The sequence below is a fragment of the Electrophorus electricus genome, chromosome 20, assembly GCF_013358815.1.
Source record: "Electrophorus electricus isolate fEleEle1 chromosome 20, fEleEle1.pri, whole genome shotgun sequence".
NCBI lineage: Eukaryota > Metazoa > Chordata > Actinopteri > Gymnotiformes > Gymnotidae > Electrophorus > Electrophorus electricus.
This window is the reverse complement of record NC_049554.1, coordinates 9,482,028-9,505,113: the sequence shown is the minus strand read 5'-3', so window position 1 is coordinate 9,505,113 and position 23,086 is coordinate 9,482,028. Positions and strand designations below refer to the sequence as shown.

The 23,086-nt window shown below is 39.6% G+C and overlaps 1 protein-coding gene across 1 annotated transcript in view; it reads right to left on the bottom strand.

Moving 5' to 3' along the window:
• Window positions 1–22,777, bottom strand: part of slc6a1b (solute carrier family 6 member 1b) — a 51,237-nt gene extending 28,460 nt beyond the window's left edge. Inside the window, exon 1 of the mRNA XM_027020355.2 lies at window positions 22,741–22,777. The gene's annotated coding sequence lies outside the window, so the exon portion shown is untranslated. The remainder of the gene's footprint in view (window positions 1–22,740) is intronic.
• Between the last annotated feature and the right edge of the window lie 309 nt (window positions 22,778–23,086).

Below are 23,086 nucleotides of genomic sequence, written 5' to 3'. Positions count from 1 at the left end.
CTCCCCAAAGTAAGATTATTAAAAATGACAGCCTGTCATTTCAACTCCAGAGTGACAGGATCTTCATCTTTTTAAAGCCAAAGTTGAAATTTGAGCTTCATCATTATAAACTGTGGATTGTTACTACACAAATGTATACATTAAGACTAAGACTTGTCACAGGGATCTGTATGATTGTTGTAGGGTCAAAGACGCCACTTTCTACAAGTCGTCATACTGACTGTGCCAATACCTGCACACTACATTCAGAGAGCAAAAGATGTGCTCATTTTTGGCACCTCTAAGTCATTACAACTCTCTTTGAATAAGGCTAATATCACACTCTGCCTCAGAGCGACAACTCTAGCACAAGACAAGGTGATGCCAAAACCTGATACAAACCTACAAGAGGATATATGAATTTAAGGAATTTTAGTTACCATTTTAACCATAGCATCAACTGAAATAATTAGAGCCATCAGTCATATGGAAAAAAAAAAAATCACATCAGGATGAAGAAATTGTGATGACTATAGCAAATGATAATGAAATAAATGTAATTAGCAAATCATTTGTAATGAAAGAAACACATGAGTGAAACTTCAAATGCAAAATGTAAAAATAAAAATATAATAGTAAAATTGATTTAATGCATATACGAATGTATGCTAAAACACACACAGTCAGAGAATGCTAATGAGTTAGATAAAATAAAGCAATTACAGCAGCTGTCATCATTTTCCAAACCCTGTCTAGACCACTCTGGCTACAGCTCCGTCCTGAGCCCTGCTCATCATCAACTATTGCATCTGTGTCTTGTTTGTGTCGTCACTCTCTGGGTATTTATAGCTCTTGTTGTTCCATTGTGCTCGGCCGTCTTGATAGTGTTAGCATTGGTTAGCCAGGTTAGCCTTGTGTCTCTGTTCTCTGGTTCATGTCTGTTTAATCTGGTTGTTGTTTAACCTGTTTGTGTTTGACCCTGCAACTCTTAGTGCTAGCATGACTGGACATGCCCTGATAAAAGTACTCTGCACTTATATCCCACCATTTCAGTTTCCTTTGCAGTAGTAAAGACTTTTAGGAGGTGTAGGGAGCCCTGTCTGGCTGGAGGCAGAGTTCTGATGGCTAGTGTGATGGAAGACCTTGCGATTATGTTATGTGAGTGAGCGTGCGGTGATGCAGACCAAAGGGAGCCCCACCGGGCACTTCCTATCCAATACCTTCCTATCCAATACTACACCTGAGCTGGCATAAGCTGCTAGCTGACTTTTCAGCCCTTGATATTAGCTCCTAGTTGCTGGCTAGCTCTCCCCACTGAATATGAAGGGACTTCTTTGGGATTGGTATTTCAGAAGTTCTCCGTCTGCATTACTAATGTGGATGGATTCCATCTAGCAGAGAAAGTGAAGGTGGCCTAGGTGGTAACACAGCTTTCAGGGAGACCATGGGACAAGGCTAATGTTTAGAGGGGCAGAGCGATGCCAAGAGAGAGAATGTTTTTATTGCATTTTGCGTACCTGACAAGTTCAGTTTGCAGAAGAGAACATTGCCAAGTTGTATTCTGGAGTGGGGCTGTTCCAGCCTATTCCCAGTTCCCACAACAAACTCGAAGGCTTAGCTTCCCAGCTGTAGGGGCCGCTAGAAGCTGGGTGGGCAAAACATCTCCCATTTCCGGATTAGCTCCAGTCTTTCGGCCTGCAGCCACGTCAGCTTCTCTGGTGGTTCTGTTTCCTGTTCCTGTGGCCTCCATTGTCTTCCATGGTCCCATGGCTTCCACAGCCTTTCTTGTACCCATATTGGCTTCAGGATCTCAAACGCCCACAGCGGTTCCTATGTGTGGTTCGCCAGCCACCTCTGTTGTGCTTTCCCCAACCACCACCTTCCTGTTTCCTAATGCTAACATATCTCCAATCCTTCCAACCCTGGCTGTCCAGTACAGGTCCCAGTCCCAGTAGAAGTGGTCCCGGCTCCTGTGCTTGGCGAAAGAGGGCTTGGCGTGGTCCCCACATCCCTAGGTTTTCTCTCTCCTCTTCCCTCTCTGTGCTCCATATCCTGCTGTAGAGTGTTCCTCAGCACCCACAGTCCTACTCCTGTTGCTGACCCAGTGCCTAAAGCCTCCTCCACTGAAACCATGCCAATGTCTGATCCTCTCCTGCTCACTGACCCTATGCTAACTGAGGATTTTGCTCCAATGCTCCAGAATCCTGAGTGAAAAGAGTGTTGTTTTTTTTTTACTGAATATGCTTCCTCAATACATGCCTTAGTTTTGTCACTGGTTTTGCACCTATTAGAGCTTTCAGCACTCTCCCAGGTTTGCTGTCTCAAGCCCATTTTAGAGCATGGTAACCATGCCAGTGGTTCAATATGCTCCTATATTAATCAGTATAATTTTTTCCACCAGCTGCATGTGACTCTTGGCACCACTGGAAGTGCCAAAAACACACTTTGGGTCTATTTCTGCCACTAGCCACACACAGCAAAACAATACTTTCTACACAGAAACAGTGCACATTGAACCATTTTTCTATATCATGCAAACTAGGCCTAGAATTAAAACAAAACAGCTAACCTAGATTATATTTTTAATCAGGGGCCCTAAGTCAAACCTTGAGAAAAGGCTAGACTATATTTACTTTTCTTAATTTATTTTAGTATTCATCAGTATTTGAACTTTTCGAAAGAACGTGTTTTAGATTAAAAGTAAGGAAATGCAGGGAAGAACCCTGTTATCAGGTTAGCAGATATTTTATTACCATTCCCACTGGAGTGGACTGTCCTAAAGGGTCCTTATACACAGATTACCGCAGTGAGTTGTGTGTCCGGTGTGAGATAGCAAGCATCACAGAGTAGTTGCATTTTGCCATGCTTGCCACATTGCTTCTGGTGTAAAATGGGCTTCAGTCTCACCTCCCTACAACTCTGCTGTATCAAGCCAATAGTGTGGAAGGTGTGGCGTTACTGAAAGAGTCTATGTAGAACACATATATAGATAGAGAGAGAAAGAGCTCTTTGATGATCTGATGAAGGAAACAAAGTTGTATATATCTATACTATATACAACTGCAGTTGTCAAAATGGCAGTGAAGTGCACAAAGTTTCTAGACAATCAGAAAATCCTTCATCAGCTGTGCAATCAATGTTCTAGGATACGAAACAAGTTTATGTTAGGAAAAGTAAATGTTTAAATTATAGAATTCCATGGGGTTTTAAAGTTCTGACAGTATAGATCAGGTGTTTTCTTTGAGTTTCCTAACTTCATTGCTGCCATATCACCAATTGCCAATGTGTCACTCCTCCAGCTGCACCCTTCGGTGGAGTCTGCCTATCTACTTCACCTACTTATTAGCTGCAGGCCCCACCCACTCATTACACCTCTGAAGAGCTAAACCCTTTATAAAGCTTCCTAGTTTTTTTTTAACTCATTGAGAAGTCACCACCTTGTTGAGTAAAACATAACTACCACTTTGAATAAATTATATCCACCATGTTTAAGTAAAAAACAGAAAGAGCAAGAAAAGTGAAAAATGTGTAAACTCCGCACTACTAAACAGAGATGAATGTGATATAGGATAAAATTAAAAAGCTTTAGCCAACTGTAATGGTGACACACAGCAGGTGGACAGGTTAAAACTTCTATTTATTTGTACAGGTACATGGACATGTATGAAGGGGGAAACAAGAACATGCCAAGTGATGTGTTAAAAGGTTAGCCGGGATGACATAGTAGAACACACTGACACTAAGAATAAAACTGTAAATACTACTGTTATTTCACACACACACACACACACACACACACACACACACACACACACACACACACACACACATACATACATACATACACACACACACACACACACACATCCCAACCTCATAAAAAAGAGTAAAACACAATTAAGACATCAGGCAGCCCCAACCATTTCTAACCCTAAAGCAGAAACAACTGCCAAGTCAGAAATCCCTCTGCCTTATGCAATTATTGCACCCAGTCTCATGCAGAGGGCTCAACGCCAGCTCCTCCCTCCACCCCCATTCCTACATACATATTGTTCCCATTTATACAAATGTGCACTACAAAGCATATCAAGTCATGTCATGAGTCAAGAGGATTAAATACAGAAAAACTGGACCAATAACAACATATAGGGCAACACCAACCAGTGCATGACAGCCATTTTTCAGAGGTTTTCAAAATCTCAACAGTAAATTTGATTTCCTATATAATTCACTGTCAAATACCCACAATACACAAGCTGTAACATATGGATTATGTATGCTTCATTTCCTAGTGTAAATCATAATGCAATGTGCATGGGGGTCTTATCAAAGAAGAGCCATTATATCATCTGTCAGAGATCTGAAGCTGGAAAATATATTGTGTACAAATGTGAACAGGAAAGAGCTAGGCATCAAAACTGAGGTAACAACTTTTTTTTTTTTTTTAACCGCTATGTACATAAATGGTAACATTTTTTTCAGTTTATATGTTATTACGAGGTGGATAGCTACCATGTTTTGCTTGTCAATCATTATGTTTTGCCTCATTTTATGTACAGTTATGTCCAAAGGTTTGGAGTCTGAGACAAATTTTGATTTTCACAGAGTTTATTGCCTCAGTTTTTTGTCAGATGTTTATATGGTATAGTGAAGTACAAGTTTTTAAAAACTTTTTTATTGACAAATACATCCAGTTTAACACTTAATATTTACAGTGTTGACCCTTTTTAAGACTTCTGCAATTCGCTTTGGCATGCTGGATATCAGCTTCTGGGCAAAATCTTGACTGATGGCAACTCATTCTTGCCTAACTAGTACTTGGAGTTTATCACAGTTTCTGTGTTTTTGTTTGTGTACCCTTTTATTTTGCGATTGAACAGTTTCTCAATGGGATTGAGATCTTGGGAGTTTCCTGGCCATGGACCCAAAATTTCAATGTTTCGTTCACCGACCAACTTGGTTATTACTTTTGACTTGTGACATGGTGCTCCGTCATGTTGGAAAAAGCATTGTTCATCACCAAATTTCTCCTGGATCAGCAAGGAATTGACTTTGTAATTAACTGAAATTCATCTGGTCACTCTTCACAATCTAGAGTTTATGCAAATTGCCACCATAAAAACTGAAGCAGCAAACTTTGTGAAAACCAAAATTTGTGGTAGTCTCAAAACATATGGCCATGACTGTAAGTTGCTAGCTGGCTAAAACCTTACATCTGTCAAAAGCATGACTACATCCCTCAATCATTGCTGCTACTGACTTCCAGTGTGCCCAGTATGTTCCAGTGTGCCCAGTGCATTCCAGTGTGATTTTAAGACCAATGTCAAGGATATCACAGGCAGAGGATCACACCCATGGTAAAGAGTAACAGCCAAAGGACAAAGTAACAAAAGTTACTGTGAGTATGTCAAGAAATGAAGAGTTTATCTACCTTACTGTGCTGTGCATCAAACAGCCTAGATATTAATGCTTCATATGTTATTGATTCAGTTACACAAGGACTTTTTCAGGAATATCTGATATTGCACTATTTGATATAAACTTTTGTGCTGCGTGGGATACTAAGCTACTATTCATGTGTTTGGGGACACAAACATATCAAGGAAAACAGCAAGCTAAATAAATGGCAGTCATCAGTAACCTAGGACAAGGTTCAGTTTTGTTTTATCAAACTTTTCTTTTTGTAGAAAAGTACACAACAACATGTTTTGATATAAAGGGAGTTATCGAGGCAAAATAGCCAATTTTAAATTGAGTTAGACAGTTTTCAAAATGATTGTAGCTAATGTTTTGCTGTCATAAAATACATTTTCTGCCATTAAGTACTCTTAGTGAAACTGAAGAAAGTGAGAACAGAAGACAACTCATAGAGACAGACCTTCTTTACAGAAATGCTCCCTTTCTGCAGAAGGACCATATGCCCTCAAAAGGCTTCAAACAGATTACAGAATACAGTGATCCAGAGTTGTGCTAAGATAGATATTGAGTAAGCAGTGACTGAAAGAGTGGGCTATGTATGCTATAATGGCTGTTTACAGAGGCCTTATTTCAGAGTGAGTTAGTGTTTGCTTTGTCTCTCCAAGAAAAGCAGTTTCTTGATTTTAGTGATCCGCAAGGCTTTGATATAATGCAATCATTAGAGGACACATTAGCAAGGAATGCCATCTTTGAGTTGTGCAGGCATTTGATCAGGGTCTGAGTTATGAATGAAGCAATGACTATACAAACCTAATTTCAGATCAACCATGAAGAGATATTATACATCCACTGTTATGCACAAAAAGTGGCTTTAGTTTTCAGCCTTCACAGAGTGGTTAGGTGTCAGTATGAACATGACATGAGCCTAAATCTAATGGCTAGGGGAAAGCTAAAGTGGGATCTTGGCCAGTTCCTCCAAAGCCATTGTGAGGACCAGCAGGTAGTCTGGTGTAGGTTTCTCTTGAAGGCTGAGGATGACCAGAACTTCACTCCACGTCTGTTTTGATTCCCATTTAGGGTGTACTTGGTTAACAGCTTCCTTTGTTTCCTTGGAACATTCCCAGAAAGAAGGACCTGGTAGTGAATGATTGATAACAATGCACTGCAACATATAAGAAACAGGCTGATTCCCACCACAAACAGAGGCTCTTATGTACTGCCCATGAGAGTGTGGCTTTCCATAAAGAATGTTAACTTTCTCCTTCCATGATAGGTGTTACATTGGACAATTACAGATCATATGCTGGAGTAAACAGTAACATACAAATTCAAATTGCCACCCACATGAAGCTTTTTATCATAATTTTCTCATTTTTCCTCAGGTTGGTTCTCCTAGGTCCCAAGCTGAACCTTTTGACACCCCATGTCTAGTTCATATGGTGAATGGTCCCATGACGCATGCTGTGAAGGTGTTTCTAGAGTCCCAGAGGGTTTCACTCCATTACCTCATTGACTGGGAAGGTTATGGTCCAGACAAGAGGTCATGGTTGCCAGATGAAGACAATGAATCCCCTTATGAAAGTGGACTTTCATTGCTGGCATCCAAACAGGCCAGGTGCCTATCCCAGCACCTCAGGAATGACACTGGTGGCAGAAGACTGAACATGAATGAAAAATGTCTGGAAGACAGAGAACTCTGGTTTAGTGTCGAACTCCCTACTGTGCACTTTAGGGCTTCAGTCAGGTTTCTCTCCTTTGTGGCTCCTCAGTAAGGAGAGATAAGTGGTCTTTTAGCATTTCCTCAATGCTAGGTAAGTGCAGTAATGAACCATGCACCAAATTAACACCCTCATTAAAATCAAAGGTTTTTTTTTTTTTTTTTTTACCTTTTTCAAATGGTTAATTGCTATTTTAATTCACTTGTGCTCTCTGTTCAAACCATTTTTGTTTGGACAATCTTAAACTCAAGACTTGTGCACACTGGAAGTTATGTCTCCTCTGTGATCTCTCTTTCTTTCTTCACTAACAAACATATGTGCCATCTCGTTATTATCTCACGTTCCCCAGACACACCACTGACTCCACTGATAGTTCTTAAAACCTGCACCAGTCCTCTTCTCTTTGATCATGCTAGAACAAACCAGCTGAGAACAAACATACAGCCACGTTTCTCTGCTGTTCAAACTTGCTGGAATTTTTTCTTTGTTCTCTATAGCAAATCCCGTCTCTCTCTTACATCAAGCAGACATGCTCACGTGAATGTGTGCATATCTACATGTACACATTCACTCTCCTCCCCTTTTCCATACACAAACCCACTTATGAACAAACTAAAATAGCCATTTTCCTTCATATTATATATATATATATATATACACACATATATATATATATATATATATATACACATATATATATATATATATATATATATATATATATATATATATATATATATATATAGACTCAATGCTTACAGTAGTCTGTGAATGATTTGTTCTTATCAAGTTGTTGTGTTATCATTCCATTTTCTGAAATTCCTCAGAAAAAAATTAGGACTTATGGTGATTGTGATTTCATTACATGAGGCTGATAAATTGGGGCTAAGAAATTTTGAGAATGATTAATCAATGAGATTGTTTAATAATTACAATATCATAATGATATAATAATAATTTGAATAATTAAAAAGCATAGTAATTATATGTGGCTTGGCAGGTAAAAAAAATGCAGTTTATTAAGAAATAGTTGTTTCCTGCCATTTTGCCATATTTCATATGTTCAGTGCACAGTAGGCATTACTGCTTTTGTGACACTGCTTTAAGGATTTTAATAGTTCGCAGATTTATAGAGGAGCAATATTCATAGAAAAACTGACATGGTCAGACCCTCAAATGAAATCATCCAGCAGCAGCCAATATATATTTGAATGTGAAAATATTACTTTTTGGAAGAGAAAAATAGAAAGAGCGCAAGAGAGACAGAGAGAGAAATTTATTTTATGTTTCATGGCTTTCAGACTGTGGTTGAACAGATTTTGAGGCACTATGTATAGAGACTTTGATTATTGAATAAATTTAAACTGACATTTCTTTCAGCTTGCTGGCCTCACTGTAATGCAAAGTGTCACCTGCAGACAAATGAAAAATGTAGCTGACCTGAAAGAAAAGGTTAGAAGCTGCCTTGAACATTCCAGCACCCCTTTGTAGACGCAGTCTCACTGAAGGGTATTTTTTAGTTTTCAGTGTATATGAATGTAGGTATTTAGAGTGGCGTTGTAAATATTCCCTCTGTTTTTGACTTAGGTGCAATATTTCATGTACTTCTTCATAATAGACTGGTATCATCCTTTCAAATGTAATTGATGTTTGGCAATCTACTTGCCAAGCTTTTTGTTAAAAGGAAGTGGTTATTAGTATAGTGACCTACAGATGTAAAGCATCATCCCCAACACTAGTAATTAAATGGTAATGACACTGTCAGTAACAACTTATAGCATCTGCCACAGGATACGTCTCTTCTACCAGATGTCAAATTACATAGGGCAGTATACACTGACCCCACAATCATCAGAGCTAAACATTTAGAGCACTATGGTCCTCAGTGTTTTAAATTAAAAATCAGCTCTGTCAGATATGGCAAAAAGATGTATATACAAAAAGATGTACTCATGGCAAAAGTAGGAATAATAAGTAACTAGCGAATGATGTTAATGGCATTTGTTAGTTAGATAAAGGACTCTAGACACTGCTCTAATCGGTAATTAGAGGACCGTCAGTAACTGTCTGTCAGCAAAGACTGTAATTTATGCAGGATGGTTATCAGTGCCAATATTGGACAGCCATCATTGTTATGTTACTAGACACACCGAAGAATAAGCATAATCTTTTTATAAAACCTGCATGGTTCCATATGGCATGGTCAGTTTACTGCAGCACTAGAAGATATAAAGTCTCAAAATCATACTTTATAGATGCATACACATTTAAGTGTATTCAGAGCATGATCCCTCAAGACTTCACAGCAAAGAAAATATAATGAATGCTTAATCTCAGTAAAAATATGCAAATACTCAACCAAAGATTGTGTATTTGCAAACCCTACTAAATGAAAAATAGGGTTTTGGCAAATTCACTTGTATATTATGGTCAGAAACTGTTTTTTTTTTTGTGCGTTTCAAACATTGTTATATTGATATGTTGACAAATGAAGATATTTAGCTTTAACGTATATTGGATGTAAATGCCAGCAGTTCATATATGCATTTTAATATTTAAGTGATTTTATTTGAATTCCCTGATTGACCCAGGTTTGAGCAAGTTAATTTGCTGTGATAAAATGTTACACCAAACTGTAAGGATCATTCTGCTCTTTAACAGAGACATTTTCTCACTCAAGTCATGATGGGTAAGATTGATGAAGGTAATTAATGTCAAGCACTAGCCTTCAGTTATGTTGCACAATAATTCTGTTTTTGGAACTACAACCTCTATTAACTTATTTAGATCATTCGGATTTCAGTTCAGATAGCTAATAACACAAATGTCATAACCTTTGAAGAATCCAGACAGGCTTTGGAATGCATCCACTGCTAAGGATTGCTTAAGTGGCAAAAGGCAAACATGAATGACAAGGTGGTAGGAGATGAGCGATGACAGAATGGTGATGCTGGTGGCTCACCCATCGCATATTCACACTACTGAAAAGGTTCACTTCAGAGTTCTGACAAGCCTGCCTGCTATGCTCACACATGGCTCCCTCACAAACAGGAAACCAAAAAAGGACAAAGACAAATATTTGTAGGTTGTGGACAGACGAGGGCATGTGCTGAATCAGTAGCGCTGCCTCACCTTCTGAAATTCAGAAAGGATTTGAATTCAAAAAAGGGGGGAGAGGTGAGTTCACAGGACTTTCACCCATGTGTATCTGTATACACTATACATTTTGGATCCAGGGAACCAAGTCGGACATTGCGTAAATGTTTATAGGTGCAGAAAATACATTACATTACAACAATGTATTTATCCTTTGCACATATGGTTCCCAGAGGTTTTACGCTTTATCATTTATTAAGTTTATTATTTTAAGGCACATTTAACTCATATTTAAGGTGGATTTTAATATTTGTGATACCCTACAAAAATAAAGAATAAATATGCATTTCTCTATAAGATCAATAAGCCATTTTGATATTTTAGTTGAAATGCACAAACTGTTATCTTTAGTTTCTGTCCATTATATATACACATTTATGTCTCTCTGCAATTGGCTGTGGCATTGAAACACACAAAAACCTATTATCGAGACTACTTCAGAATGTCATTAAATGCAAGCCTGAGTTGAACAGAAAACCGATAATAATCTTTTGCTACACTAAACCAGGAAATGAGTTCTCCAAGCCTGAGGGTAAAAGCGTGAATGACAACGCGCGCACATGCATGCACACACACGCACGCACACGCACACGCACACACACACGTTTGATTGAAGCTTTCCAAATCTAAAAATACTGAAATTAAATTGTAAAAAAAGAAAAACAGAAAAATTCTCTTTTGTCCTCTAGATCCCTCTGAATTAATGCCTGCATGAATTTTTGAACTTTCTGAATTGATATTGGCCTTTTCCATGCATTATACCAAATGTTAAAGGGAAGGTAGCTTATTTACAGTAAAAAACGGCTACTTCTGCATTTGGTCCTATGCATTTTGTTTAAGCTGTTTATCTCTCAAGATTGAAATGGGAATTCATATTTCTGTTATACAAGGAGTAAAATATCTGAATTATATTCTGAACGCACTATAATAAAAGTGCCAGAATCTGTCACACTGCATCTGACCATAGCATCAGACTGAAGTAATATTAGGCCCCTTTTATAGACCAGTAGATCCCAGGGTATCACACAGAATTATACAATTTGACTCATGGATACATTTTAGTAGACTGAATGTGGTTATTACATGCTCTTGCCGTGTTATTATTGTTTGCTTTCAGTAATGAACTAAAAGTTGAAAAGGTTTAAAGTGGTTATAGTTTTTACAAAGCACTTATAATTATACAAAAGGCTACTTATAATCTTTACACAAAATCAGTTGAAAATCAGTGTTAGGTCCCTGAAATGCTGGGTAAATATGCCAATAAATAAAATTGACCTCATAATATATATTATTCCTTATCAATGCTCCTGGAGTCACAGATTTGGATTTGCTTGATATCTGCTTCATATCCACTTTTCACACTTATCTTTCCTTCCATAACAGCCCTGTCAACTAGGTCTACTTACTGAAAGGTAAATTCCCAGAATGTTAGGTAGCCCAATAAAAAAAAATGAAGCAGAAATATCTGTGAAGCTTGTTTAATAATAGTAAGTGTAATTGGCTATCATACTTTATTATGAAATTTTACAAAAATGCTTGTTGAAGAAGCTTCTAAAATCCCCAACCTAGAGTGATCCTTGACTTAGAGTTAGATCAGGCCATTGATAAGGCCATTGGTAAGTCTCTAAACCTTTCCATTTTTGTTTTATGTGCTGGGTGAACATTGATATTTACTAATATAGAAGTTAAGCTATGAATTAGCTATTAACCTGCATTAGCTAATACAACTGACAATGATTATCCATAGGTGTAAAATATAGCTACTATGTTGGCATCAATTCAACTAGCTAGATAAACAAGTCAGCAAGATTTGAAGCTAGCTGTAAAACTGTACGTTAGACTGTACATTTAAGGAGATTAATTTGGTAACTAATGAAAGCACTGGAGTGCTATTAGGTTCACAGCCACAGCACAGTCATTAGCTCTTATTTGACAGTACAAGGTGTGGTGCTTTACCAACATAAACAAAATTGAACAATCTGGTGGTTCCATTTTTCCCCATTAGTGGTACAGTATTGTTGTGGAAGAAAAGGTATTTGCCTTTGTTACCAATATTAAAATTTCCTACCATTAATATTTCCTCCTATTAATATGGGCAATAGTAATAGGAATTGTCATTATATGCAGTTTTAGTGTAGCTATTAAGATGCTCTATGTGGCTTATAGTTTAGAGTAGAACTGCTGGTAATTGAAATATTATTTTTGTATTCTAGCTAAGTGACAGGTGCAACCAAGCTGCATTACTGATTTCCGGTGGCTGTGGCAAATTAAATCACCACTAGTATTACATACGTGTGAGTGATTGTGTTGGGTTTTTTTGGGGGTTTTTTTCATTTTTGGGAGTTTCTTTTTCCTTGTTTTGCCTGTTCTGTTTTTGATACTCATGTCTTAGGAGCCTACTGCATACGTTCAGTATGACAGTGCCTCCCTGCCAGCAGCCTCCACCTGGCAGTGGTGGTGTCCATGTGGCCTTTTGTTTATGTTGCGCTATTCTTCTGCTCATGTTGTATGTTTTGGTTTTGTGTCATGCCCCACCCTTGTGGTGCATATTGAGTCTCATTTGCGAGGTAATATGTGCGTTGTTATTTCATTATGTTGTTCCTGTATAATGTTATTAATGTTACATTGACTTTCTTTTTATGCATGCTTATATTTAGCTTTGCTTCATTAAACTCTTTATTTGGAGACTCACATTTGCTTCCTTCCTTTTTGCGCATTCTTTGTCTGTTACAGTCAGTTGAGATTAACTGAAAATGTCCAACAACTGCAGGCTGATAATGCTGTGAAATAGGGGGTTCTGGTAATGCCCATGTGACTACAGTAAATCTGTCCCATCCCCCCCAGCAAGTGTTAATGTAGCTGAATGTTATATTTATGTAAGAAAATAATGTCCTAGGTATTCTGATAACATAACTGATCCATTGTTAAGATTGTGAAGATTGGGTAAAAGCTCCAAGATTAGTGTGAGTCTACCACATGTCCTTTGAGGAGCAGGCACTATTTTATGTGATCATTTAGATGTTAAGGCTAAGTAAGAAATTATATTCCATCCTGCAGCAGATAGAAATATCCTTGAGAGAATTTTACATTTTGCTTGATCTTTATGGGTGGTCCCAGTCTTATGTAGGTCTGCATAAAGAGTCTTTCCAATGTAGACAATTGGAGGGGGATTCCATCAGGAAGTATTCCCATGCTTTATATCTACTAGAGGCTGAAGCCTAGAGATCCCAGAAATATTCCAGATTCAGAAAAACTGTTGCATGATCAGTTTATTGAAAGCATAGGGGTGGGATGTTTGGTAGAGAACTTAAATTTGCTGTTAGGAATAACTCTGATTTGTCCTTTTTACAGAACCATAGTGAACATCTCAAGTCAGTAGAAGGGGATTTTTTTTGTGATTCTTCATCTGATCTTCATCTAGTAGCAGGGTGGCAGTACATCAACAATGTGATGAGCTGGCAGAGGCTAAAGAGTCTTTTTTGTATGCAGCAAGCCAAGCTTGAGGCTGCCTTTAAAAAAATATTCTTGGGCCTTGCTGAGCAGTTTGGATAAAGGTGATAGTACTCAATACAAGTCCCATCAATTTGATGCAAAGGTGCATTTGTACACAATGTAATCACATAGCACAGTTGTGTAAAATGAGTACAAGGACAGGAAAACAAGAACTACACTACAATACAGGAAAACCCCATAATAGACGCCAGAATACTGCAGTTAGTCATTCTGCACAACAGGAATACTAATACCCAAAGGTGCGGAGACCTGAGCACCAGGAGTACTGTTAAGACTCTACGTTATCTATTCTGCTCTTCAGTCTGCTTTATTTGCATCTGCTATTAAGGAACTTCAAGGGGGTGTTCGGTTGTCTCGTGCTTTGCCCTGTTAATGTTGAAACTCAGGATGTATGGCTCCCATGGGATATTGTTTAGGTGAATTGTCCAATCCGCTTCAGTTGAATTCCTCGTTAGCATCGTTTCAATTAACTAGTATTTCGGTTTGTTTTACCTTTGTTCAGGACTAGGGCGTTTTCCCAATGTCAATAATAGTGGAGTCTTTGGATGCTCTGGCTGGTGAAAAGTTGTTTTTTTACTCTTGAGCTTTCCAGTGGGTACAATCAATATTTTTATGTTTGTTTTTTTTCAGTGAAAGCAACATCATTTGTTTGTCTGCTTGTTGGTCTATTTGTGTGTCTACTTTTTTGTTTGTGTACATTACACTAACAAACACACTTCTGCACATTCATCCACATACACATAATTAGACACATTACTACATATACACACATATACACCTTCACTGGTCACCTAACCACATTCCTCAGTCATCCATTATTTGTGATTAACATTTTTGTTCATTTGTTATTTGTACTTAATAAAAATAAAGTAGTCCTCCAAAGAAAAAAATCCTTTGAGTCCCATCTGGACCATACAGAAAGACCAGTTGGAAATGGTATGGAAGAGATTACAGCAGCAAAATTTAAAACTCAAGTAGCAAAAATGTTATTTCTCTCAGAAGGAAGATAAATATTGATCCAGAGTAAGTCTGTGGGAGTGGGAGCATCCAAGGACTGTGAAAGCTCTGAGGTTCTTTCTTTGCCTCATATTACTGACATTTTGTGGATGGCTTTGTCAAGCATGCTGATCCCTTGCAAAAGCTAGTGGGTATCCTCCATAATGGCCAGAAGACTCGAGGCCAGAAGAAAATAGGAAAGCTATGGCATTGGAAACTATGGGAGGTTTGTGAGACATCATTTACCACTTTGAGAAGGTAACTAGCTCCCATGTCTTGGTATTTGAAGATTTTACCAGGCCTTTTATTTTGGAGATAGATGCAAGTCTAACAGGTTTAGGAGCTATCCTGTGCCAGCAACCAGAGAGGAAGAAGAGACCAGTAGATTTTGCCAGCTGATGATTGCATCAAACAGAGCACAATAAGTTATACCGCTATTAAAAGTGAATTACTTGTAAATTTAGAGAAGTTTATCGAATGGCAGCTAAGTTCATAGTGTACAGTATACAGATAGCCCCCTTAGGGCCTGTAGAACAACAATGTTAGGAGCTGTAGAACAACAATAGGTCTCTCACTTTGACTTTGAGGTCAAGTATTGTCTGATGGCCATGAACTGGAATGCAGATACCCTTTCTGGCCAATCTGGTCTGATACCCATGATCCAGTCTATGGATGATGTTGCCCTGGGAGTGAGAGTTCTGTCATGTGCAAGTTAGTGGTCCCTGTGCAATTTGTCCTCAAGTACCATTAAGTTTCCTGGTTGATGCATTCTGCTTAGGACCTTCAGGCATTACAAAGAACTGATCCAATGCTAGGGCCATTTTTGCATTATTGGCACAGGGGAGAACCCCCAAGTGTGGCATAACGGAGAGAGAGGGGATTAGGTTACAATGCTGGAGCTGGTGAGGTAGTAGAGGAAAATTTGAGACCTTAACAGTGTGTTGTACAGGTCTACCCTACTGAGAGCCCCAGAAGTGCTTCAGGCTCTCCATGATAACTATGGGCATCAGGTGTTTGAGCACACTGTGAACCTGGTTGGACTCTTATTATTGGCCCAACATGAGATAAGATATTGAGAAGTGGTGCCACAACTGTGAATGCTGTGTAAGGCAGTTTGGCCTAAAGTCAAAGTACCATTGGGACATTTAAAGGCTTCTTTTCTTGGCCCTAGATTTCACCTTCAGGGAATTTGCTTCTGATGCAAGAGAAAAAAAAAAAGTGTCCACTATCACTGATGTTTTTTAAAAACTTTAATCAAGTGTATTCCACAAGGGATCAGAGAGCCTTAACTGGGGCACACATTTTGACAGAGATATGGTTCTATCTGTTTGGGGTTCCCCACAACCTGCATACAGATCAGGGTTGTAACTTTGAGGGAGAACTTTTGGCGGGTTTGTACAAGATTTATGGTGTTGATAAGAGACAGCAATGGACAGCATGAATGCTTCAGTTGCATCCTTCACAATCTCCTTTGTATGCTTCCCCCAGAAAATGGCCTCAACTTCTTCCACAGTTGCTTTTTGCATATAGCATCACTGTTCATCAGTCTACAAATTATTCCATTATGAGCTGATTTTTGGTTGTCAACCCTATCCACCATTTGTAAGTAATGCTTAGCAGTAGATAAGTGTCTGCTCATTCCCAGACAGTGGAAGAAAGGGACCGAACACATCAAGAACATTTCCAGACCATTAAAATAGTGGCATAGAGATACCTGGAGGTTGTACAGATACACTGAGCTCAATGACATGCAGGAGTGGTATGCTGTAAGAATCATGTCCCAGGTCAAGTTAAAGGATGTGGGGGATTCTGCAAGATATTCTAACCCCTAAAATTTTCCCTGGTTAGTAGTAGTAATATTAGTAGTAGTAGCATGGTGGGGTATATTTTGACTACATTTTTTTCAGTTAACTTTTAGTAGTTTTCTTCCAGTGTCATAGTTGGCCACAGTCACTGTCATCATTCCTAGCCCTGACTCCATTTCCCAGTATACACCCATTAGCAGCTCATCTGTCACTTCACACAGTTTCAACAATTGCCACACTCTCATCAAATCTGCCTCTCCTGTTTATTAAATAACTTGTCACCTGTTTCTCATTATGAGCCTGTGTATTTAAATGGGTTTGTTAACACTCAGTCTTAGCAAAATATTGCTATGTTTTTTTCAAGCATTGTCTTTGTCTGTCTTTCTGGTTACCAACCTGATTTACATCCTGGTTATTCACTGTCTGGTTAGTTTGCTCATGGACTGCTCTCTGGCTTTGTAAGTTTGGACTGTTCTCATGTTTACTCTTGTGCCTACTTCATATGTTTTATTTGCATTCCTTCTGCCTATTGACCTTTGCTATTTTAGATATTTTAGTTTGGATCTGGATTTATCCTTTATTAAAAACCCCATCCTACTGATTGTATTTTTGAGTATCTTCTATCTTGTATTGCTCTTTCACAGTAATTTTAATCAGAATCCTTTCTTAGTAATTTATCAGTACAACTGAGGACTGTTTATTGCCAAAGATTTCACCTTGTTTACCCTTCAACAATGTCTCAACATTGTCCTTATAAATATTGACAGATTATGTGAAATATAACATTATCTAGTTAGCTAACTTGCTTAGTAAAGAATGAACAGTGCAATAACAGTGATATGTTATACATTTGCCCCAGCAGTGTTCCATCACTTTAACCATGTCAATCATTGCCTTTTCAATAGTATTGGAGGCTTGATTCAGTTTCTTGAAGCGTATTTTTTATTGAATTCCATCAATTAATTTTCCCCTGGGGAAGAATGAATTCCACATAAAGCTTTTGACTGTGTTGTGTACAGTATGTGTTGAAACCCATATAGCAGCATATTTTACATAGATTAACAGTTTGTACCCATCCTCTTCTAAGGGATGTTTAATAATTTTCCAAAGCCAAAACAAAGTAAACATCTAATACTACATACCATTTTCACTGTCAGGTCTGACATGATGGTGAAAATGTTGTGCAGCTCCTCTAAGGAATAATAAACTAGTGAGCTTTCCTATAGTGGGCCATGTTCATGAATATAGGTGTCTCCAGTTCTCATAGCAAAAAATAAAAATAAAGAATAAATAGGAAATGTGACTGTATATTTATATGCATCATAGGTTACTGTAGCCTGGTATCCTAGCACAGCTACACCAAATTCAGTCAAGTTTGTATTTACTAACACTAGTGTGAATGTGTCACATTTATTTGGTTAAAATGTTAGGTTGTTAGAAATACGGTGACATTCTTAAATAAGTATACTTAGGTAGATGCTACATAAAGTTCAGTTTGGTCAGACTTACAAGAATCAGTACAAAATTATGATTAGTGCTTGAGTTAGACATAATTATGTAAATAGCATAATTTATGCAATTCATTGTAATGCACTATTATGAAATGGTTATTAAAAGGCATTTATGGTGTACGTTTTAATGTTTTATAAATTAAGTATTCTAATGATTGTCCAAAATTAACATGCACTACCTATATTCTGTAATACTGTACATTTTTAAAACATGAATAACAGACACTGGCCAGAGGAGGATGGACACCCCCTTTGAGTCTTGGTTCCTCTCAAGGTTTCTTCCTTATGCTGTAGGGAGTTTTTCCTTGCCACTGTCGCCCTTGGCTTGCTCACTGGGGGCTTGGACTCAGATTATTTGTAAGGCTGCTTTGTGACAACTGTTGTAAAAAGTGCTATATAAATTAATTTTAATTTTAAATTTAATTACTTCACTTTTCGTCCTAAATAGGATATAGCTAGTCCTACATATAGGCTACCGACCACTACTATTGTCATGGTTGGCTGGCCATCAGCCAGGAAGGACATGTCAATCACCAATAACCAATATATGAATGCATTACACCTGTTCTAACATGACTCCACTATTTAATCCTGCAGGTCCCGAGACAGGATGCTGAACATTGACGGACTACTGCCATGGGGCTAGCTGCGTATCGCACTGCTACCAGCATCTTTTGTTGTTTGAGGATTTTCATTCGTTATTGTCAGAATGAAAAATAAAGAACACTTCAGCTCAGACTTGCCTCTCGTTTCATCTGTGCCACCAGCGTCACAGAATGTGCAGCCACCCGGAAGCGATGCAATCAGCCCTGATTGGACTCACCTGCTGGCTACCCAGATGGTGGCACTGGAGCATCAGAAACAGGAGATGGGAGAGATATGTTCAATGGTGCAAAGCCTTGGTCAATGCGTGAATCGCTTGGCCACAATCAGTGAGCAACCTCTCCAGTTACCTTGCCTATCCAGGAAGGGATATGAGGTGTAATCGCCACTCCTGAAACTTGCGGAGGAGACCCCGAAGGATGTGAGGGCTTTATCGTACAATGTGAGCTCTTTTTCGGATATCAACCCTGCATGCTGGATCACGCTAAGTTGGCATTCGTGATCTCCTGGCTCACAGGAAAAGCATGCCTCTGGGGCACAGCATTAGAGGTGAATTCATCACCTTTGATGACTGCAGCAGTTTTGTAGAGGAATAAGATCGGTGTTTCACCACCCTCGTCAGTACAAACTTTGTGGACAAGCCTTGCTACGCCTGAAGCAAGGATTAAAACCAGCTACCGAATACGCTATGGAGTTTCGAACGCTAGCTGCTGGTACCCAATGGAACAAACCCGCTCAACCACACATAGGGCTCTGCAGCGCTTCTTAGGGTTTGCTGCTTCATTAGATCTTTTAGCACAATCGCACAACCACTCACAGACATGCTAAAGGGTGAGAATGTTTGAGTTGGAACCTTGATGCGGAGAGGTCATTCAAGGAGTTAAAAACCACGTTTGCCACCGCACCTGTACTGCAACAGCCAGACCCCATGAAGGCTTTTGTGGTGGAGGTAGACGCATCCAATGTGGGAGCGGTGCTGTCTCAGCACAAGGAGAAAGGGGGTAAACTGTACCCCATAGCCTACTTTTCCAGAAAGTTAAGTCCTGCAGAAAGAAATTATGGGGTTGGAGACTGCGAACTATTAGCCATGAAACTCTTTCAAGGAGTGGAGACACTGGCTAGAGGGGTCTTGGCATCCCTTTAAAATAATCACAGATCACAAGAACTTGGAATATCTACAGACCTCGAAAAGACTGAATGCCAGACAAGCACAGTAGTCACTTTCTTTTTCTAGGTTCAACTTTAGCGTAACCTATAGACCAGGAGAGTGCATTCGCCCAGATGTTCCTATCTCGTCAATACAATGCGGAAGCCCAAACTACTTGTTCAGAGCCTGTTCTTCCCCTCCTGCTTCCTGGCATCTCTGAGCTGGGAGATGGACTGAGTAATAGAAGCTGCTAACCCATATCCACACTGTCCACCTAACCGCCTTTACGGGCCACCCACACATTGTGGTCCCCTCATGGCAAGGGTTCATACGTCGATGGGAACAGGCCACCCACGATCCACGCGTATGGCACAACGCTTGAGCGCACGTTATTCATGGCCAGGTGGTGAGGTACGTGTCTTTTTGTTCGGAGTGCACCCATAGCAAGACACCGCACACTCCACTCGCTGATAAGATGCTCCCTCTACCTAGCCCCCTTAGACCGAGGTCTCACCTCGCTGTAGATTTCATCACTGATCTACCTGTATCCGAGGGCAATACGGTGATCCTAACTAGTAGATCATATTTCAAAAATGGTAAGGTTATTTTCCATTACTAGGTCTACCCACAGCGCTGGAGATGGCAGATTTACTATTCCATCATATCTTCCGACAGTTTGGTTTACTGAGGGATGTTTCTGACACTTTCTAGGGTATGGAAAGAACTACTTTGGAAACTGTCAAATGACTGGCTACCATCCACAGGCTAAAGGTCAGGTGGAGAGGAAGAACCAAGAATTGGATAAATGTCTGTGCTTATACAGTCAACAAAACCCAGAAACTTGGAGCACTTACCTAGCCTGGGCTGAATAAGCGCAGAATTCCCTGCATCACACAGGCACTGGGCTGACCCCATTCGAGTGTGTTTTAGGATACCAACCACCTCTCTACCCATGGAACCCCCCTGTCTCAGACCAACCGGCAGTAGCGGAGTGATGCAGACACAATGAACGGATACGGGAGGAGATACACCAGCGACTGCACAAGGCAATCGCCGCATACATAAAAAAGGGGGAGAGACTCCACAGTATGGACTTGGGCAAAAGGTATGTTTAGCCACTAAAGACAGGAGAGCAGGTCCAACAGGTAAACTAGCGGTGAAATACGAAGGTCCATACACCATCACAGGGAGGATTAACGACGTCATGTACTGAATCGGATTACCAGGAAGCAGTCGGGCATCAAGGGCATTCCATGTATCGGCATTAAAGCCAGTGGTAGAGGGTCCCCTTGCAGAGGAAGGCATGTCATCCTGCTCCCCACCACCGCCCCTGTAGGTGGAAGGAGGCCCGGCGTACAGGGTAAGGACCCTGATGGACTCAAGAAGAGGTAGGAACTTGTAGTACCTGGTAGATTGGGAGGGGTATGGCCCGGAAGAGCGATCCTGGATATCGGCCTCTCAGGCACTGGACCCCGACCTTGTCGCCTCTTTCCACAGAACACCTGCATAAACCCACTCCACGGCGGCTGGGGAGGCTGCGCTCTAGGAGGCTGGCAGAGTCTTTTTGGGGGGGGTCTGTCACAGTTGACTGGCCAGCAGCCAGGAAGGACACACCCACTCCTGAGAGGGGCCATACGTCTGTTCTGCCACGTTGCCAAGTTTTTCCTTGCCACTGTCGCCCTTGGCTTGCTCACTGGGGGCTTGGACTCAGATTATTTGTAAGGCTGCTTTGTGACAACTGTTGTAAAAAGTGCTATATAAATAAATTTGAATTTTAAATTTAATTACTTCACTTTTTGTCCTAAATAGGCTATAGCTAGTCCTACATATAGGCTACTGACCACTACTATTGTCACGGTTGGCTGGCCATCAGCCAGGAAGGACACAACCACTCCTGAGAGGGCAGTACTTCTGTTCTGTTCAACATATTAATGCATTTCACCTGTTCTAACATAACTCCACTATTTAATCCTGCAGGTCCCGAGAGAGGATGCTGCACATTGATGGACTACTGCCGTGGGACTAACTTCGTATCACACTGCTACCAGCATCTTTTGTTTGCGTTTTCGTTCGTTATTGTTAGAATGGAAAATAAAGAACACTTCAGCTCGTGCTTGCCTCTTGCTTCATCTGTGCCGCCAGCGTCACAACTATAGGCTATTTACAGCCCAATTCTGCCAAGAAAGCACATTAACTATCAAACTGAGGATGTTGATAAAAAAGTTAGGTTTCCAAAAGCATGAAGAGAAATATGGTAAGCTTTTTTTAATCAGTAAAATTCTGTGAAATGTAATGGGTTATGCAGTTATGCTAGCTTGGCTTAATGTCAAATGTAGACTAACTTAATTAAACTGATGTCAAGTACACTAGGTATGTATTGAGAAGTATGCAGGGTCAGGTTTTTGTTTTTTGTGTGTAGGCCTTTGTTACAGTCTAACAGCCTTTTCACACTCTCCAAGTTTGCAAATTCCATAATGTAATGACCAATCTGTAGATAGTTAGATGATGGCTTGAGATTCATACATAAGGGAAAAGGTTATTTTGTAAATGCTAGCCCATGTTTATTGGCCATCTCATGTCCCTGGAGGCTACAGAAAGTCAGTGTGTACAAAGGTCACTACAAAATGGCTGGTACAGTACTATTTTATCTGTTTTCTCCTTATGCAGGCTTGTAATTAAGTTTATAAAAGTTCTAAACATTGAAGCATTATAAAATGTGTGTTGACTGAATTTGTTGTTTACATGATACATGGTAAATAAGACCATGCTGTAATGCCAGTAAGAATTAGAATTATGGAGTTATAAAAAGATAAAAGTAAGGTTTGGGAAATCTCAACAGGTTTTCATGTTAAGTCAGGTTACAGTAAGTGGTAAAAGGTGCCCGATGCATTAACCTTTCAGGGAGTGCAGCCTTGTGCCTGGAGCTAGAAAGAGAAGCTGAAGATGCAGGCCTGTCTCTTATGGTAGCCATCCACGCCCAGCCAACAGTAAGATGCTTGTTACCCAGGGCTGTTTCTCTCAGAGGTTTCACTGCAAGAGGGGAGGCGGAGAAGAGATTTTAAGTTTTAGCAGCAGTCAAGATGCATTATGTAAAAACTGTAGTAGTTTTGCTTTTAGAACATTTTGAGTAGTGTTTGTAATTACAGTCTATGGTTTTGAATACAGCACTAACATTCTGAACCAGCTATTGTTTGTCAAATGCAAAACTACATTTAAAGGTTAACTTGAAAAGGACTACAA